The sequence below is a fragment of the Bufo bufo genome, chromosome 6, assembly GCF_905171765.1.
Source record: "Bufo bufo chromosome 6, aBufBuf1.1, whole genome shotgun sequence".
Lineage (NCBI taxonomy): Eukaryota > Metazoa > Chordata > Amphibia > Anura > Bufonidae > Bufo > Bufo bufo.
In genome coordinates, this window is record NC_053394.1 from 412,471,612 (window position 1) to 412,475,321 (window position 3,710).

Consider the following 3,710-nt stretch of genomic DNA (forward strand, 5'->3'; position numbering starts at 1 on the left):
TCATGTTTATTTGAAAGTTGGTGTGGAAGGTGAGTTGAAAAATATACATGGGAGTGGGGTGTGGAAATTGAATACGAGTTTATTGGATGATGAAAGAGTAATGTATGCCTTTAAGAAAAATTATATGTTTTGGAGGGAAAGAATGAATGATTTTGAAGATATTTTGAAGTGGTGGGAATGGACTAAAGGGAGAATGAAAATTTTCTTTAAAAAATGGAGCTATAAGAAGGCTAGAATGTCAAGAAATATGTATAATGAGTTGAATTTAAGATTGGATTGGTTGAGAAAATTAGGTTGGTTGGGTGTAAATGTAGATGATTTAATTAAAAAGGTTAAAGAAGAGCAAAAACAGTGGATGAGGAAAAAAGGGAAAGAAATTATTTTTAGTGCAAAAGTTGAATGCTTGGAGGAAGATGAAAAGTGTACAAGATTTTTCTTTAAAAAAGTGTGTGGGAAGAAAGAAGAAATGAGTGGTATTTTCAATAATTTAGGGATAAGTGTGGATGGGGTGGAGATGATGGAGGTGATATAAGATTTTTATTCAACTTTGTATGGAAGGAAGAGAATAGATGTTGGTCTGATGAATGAAATGTTGAAGAATGTAGAAAATAAATTAAGTAGAGAAGATGGAGAGCTTTGGAAGAGATAAAGAAAATAGTATTTGGAGCAAAAAGAAATAAAACACCAGGAAAGGATGGGTTACCTGTAGAATTGTATGTTAAAGCATGGGAATGGATGGGTGAAGATTTTTGTAAAATATGCAAATTTATGTGGGAGAATGGTGTTCTGGGAGAATCAATGAAAGATGGTGTGGTCGTGCTGATTTTTAAGAAAGGTGAGAAAAAGTCCTTGAATAATTGGAGACCGATTACCTTATTGAATGTGGATTACAAGGTTTTTAGTAAAATATTAGCAAATCGTATGCGTGAAGTGGTTGGTAAGGTGGTGCAAGAGGACCAAGTATGTGCTGTGCCTGGGAGGAGTATGTCAGAGAACTTGTTTTTGTTAAGAGATTTGATTGGGGATTGTGAAAGTAGAAAACAGAAATGTATGTTGTTGTCAGTGGATTTTGAGAAGGCGTTTGATAGAGTAGCGCATGAGTTTATGTTTGAGGTGTTAAAGAAAATGGGTTATCCTGGGAATTTTTTGAAGTGTGTGAGGAGTCTATATAATGGAGTGGGAAGTGAGATTTTGGTGAATGGGAATCTGAGTAAAAAAATTAGAGTACAATCGGGAGTTAGACAGGGATGTCCAATGTCCCCAGTCTTATTTATTAGTGTGATTGAGGTCCTGATGTGTATGGTTAGAAAAGATAAAGTAATGAGAGGTTTGTTAATTCCAGGTAGTATGGGAAAGTATGTGAGTGTATTAGGTTATATGGATGATATTGTAATAGTGAATGAAAATATGGCTGCTATGAGGAGAGGAAGGTTGATTTTGGATTTATTTTGTGGTGGATCAGGTTTTAAGGTGAATTGGGACAAATGTTCCTTTAAATGTTTTGGAGATGCTGAGATTAAAATGGATGATGTGAAATGTGAAGGAGGACCAATTAAAGTGTTGGGAGTTTTATTGAATGATAAATTGAATGGGGATGAAAGCTGGGATGAATGTGGGAAAAGAATAGAAAGAAAGCTGAATTTCTGGAAGTTGAGAGAGTTGAGTATGACTGGTAAAATTCTGATTGTAAAATCTGTGGTTTTGCTGATTATATGGTTTGTGTATGGTGTGCATCCTCGGAATTTAACGAAGTTTAAAAAAGTAGAGAAAATGATTTTTTTCCTTTTTTTGGGGGAGTAGAATGGAAAAATTAAAGAGAGTGTTTTTGTATAAACTAAGAGAAAATGGAGGGTTGGAATTTCAGAATTTTGAGATTTTTTTGGGTTCATGTTATGTTAAAACCTTTGTGGTTCTAGTTGGGAAAGAAAGTAAGTGTGCGTATATGATGAGGTACATGGCAGGATGGATGATGTATGGTTTGAGATGGAAGAAAAGAGATGCAAGAGTTCCGGTGGCTTTTGCGTGTCCAAAATGGTATTCGGTAATTGAGGTGTTCATTAGGAAACATGATTTGTTAGGTGTTAAGATGTGTGAGTTCAAAAATAAGAATTATGTTTTGAATATTTTGAGGAGGAATGAGGTTGCGTGTGATATTGTAAACTTAAGGTCATGGGAGGCAGAAAATGTATGGAAGAAATTGTCAATTAAAGGCACTACGAATAGACAGAAAGATATTGTGTGGATGGGTTTGCAGAATATATTGCCGGTGAGAGAGGTACAGAAGAAAAGAGAGTTGGTAAGATCTGAGGTGTGTCCAAGAGATGGTTGTGGAGACAGTGAAAGTGTGAGTCACTTGTTTTGGGAGTGTAAGTATGCAAAGGAAGTATGGGATGGAATGGGAAGATTGACGAAGGAATTGACGGGGGTTACACAGTTGAATTGGAAAGTGGCTCTGTTTGGTATGGGTGCAAATGGAAAGCAGAATACTAGGTTGTTATGGTTTATTGTGATTTGTATGATGGAAAGTCTATGGGACGTGAGGAATTTGTTGGTCTTTAAGAGGGAGTGTTTGTCTGCACAGGAATGTGTGAATCTTGTGTTATCTAGGTTATTTTTTGTGTATAGATGGGATAGTAAGTACGGTGGTGGTTTAGACAGTGAGGGTTACTGGAAAATAAAAAAATTGAAATTTCTGCTAAATAAATAAAAAAAGATAACCATGATGATGTTGTGATAAGAGCTTGTTACAGTTCTGGTGATGACTTTTAGATATCGAGACTATGTATTTGAGAGCTCGTATTATTAAACTGAATGGTTTAAAAAAAAAAAAAATCTGTTCTTATCAGTTTAATATCTGATACGTCCCCTATCTGGGGACCATATATTAAATAGATTTTTCGAACAGGGAGATGGAAAAAGAGCTTGCTCTGTCCACTCCACGCATTGACCTGGTATTGCAGTACCTCCAGGACCGATGCACCCCTTCTAATCCAGTATGAAAAACAGCATGAAATTGAAATTGATTGCAAGCATCCTTCCAGCAAGCAAGTGGAAAGTTGTGTGTGTCCTGCCTCCTTCAGGAGTCTGCACTTCAGCTTCTCCTCTGTGTGCCCAGTCAGTGCAGTGCTGCTATCTGCATATAATACCTGCATCTAGTCTGTCAATCTCCTAATTGCATCAGCTGTTGGTTAGTTCCAGCACCAAGCAAGCAACCCAGCCAGCCAGTCTCCTCACACCCTAGATCCAATTATTGGTTAATTGGCTTATCACCTGAATGAAGTGTTTGGACCTCCACGTTTGATTTGGGCCTGTTGTGCACACCTGGGAGGGCTGCTGAGTCGTCCCTGGCAGGCAATTGAGCCTTTTTGTATCAAGTTTGCTGGATGTAACCATTTAGCTTTTCCAGTGCTTCAATAAATGAGTAAAGTTTGCCTGTGTCTCCCTCTTGTGGATCTTTTGAACTGGATTACTTGGAGGCTAAAAAGTAGTCCAGCACTTCCTATGCAGCTGGACCTACCTTGTCTGGACAATGGACGGAACACTGCACGTGTCACAAGAGGTCAAAGAGGTCAAGTAAGGTCAGGTATTGGATGACATCACAAGGGCCCTGATGGAACACTCAACAATGGGGCCGTGACATCACAATCAACAATGCATACCTTTTTTTTTTTTCTCTTTCACTACTCCTTATATCATGTTTTCTGCTTGGC

The 3,710-nt window shown here is 37.7% G+C and overlaps 1 non-coding gene across 1 annotated transcript; it reads left to right on the plus strand.

The window, feature by feature from the left end:
* Nucleotides 1-2,796: 2,796 nt before the first annotated feature.
* On the plus strand, nt 2,797-2,985 carry LOC121006409. Its single transcript, XR_005780258.1, has one exon. It is a non-coding gene; the product is annotated as a U2 spliceosomal RNA (small nuclear RNA).
* Nucleotides 2,986-3,710: the final 725 nt, after the last annotated feature.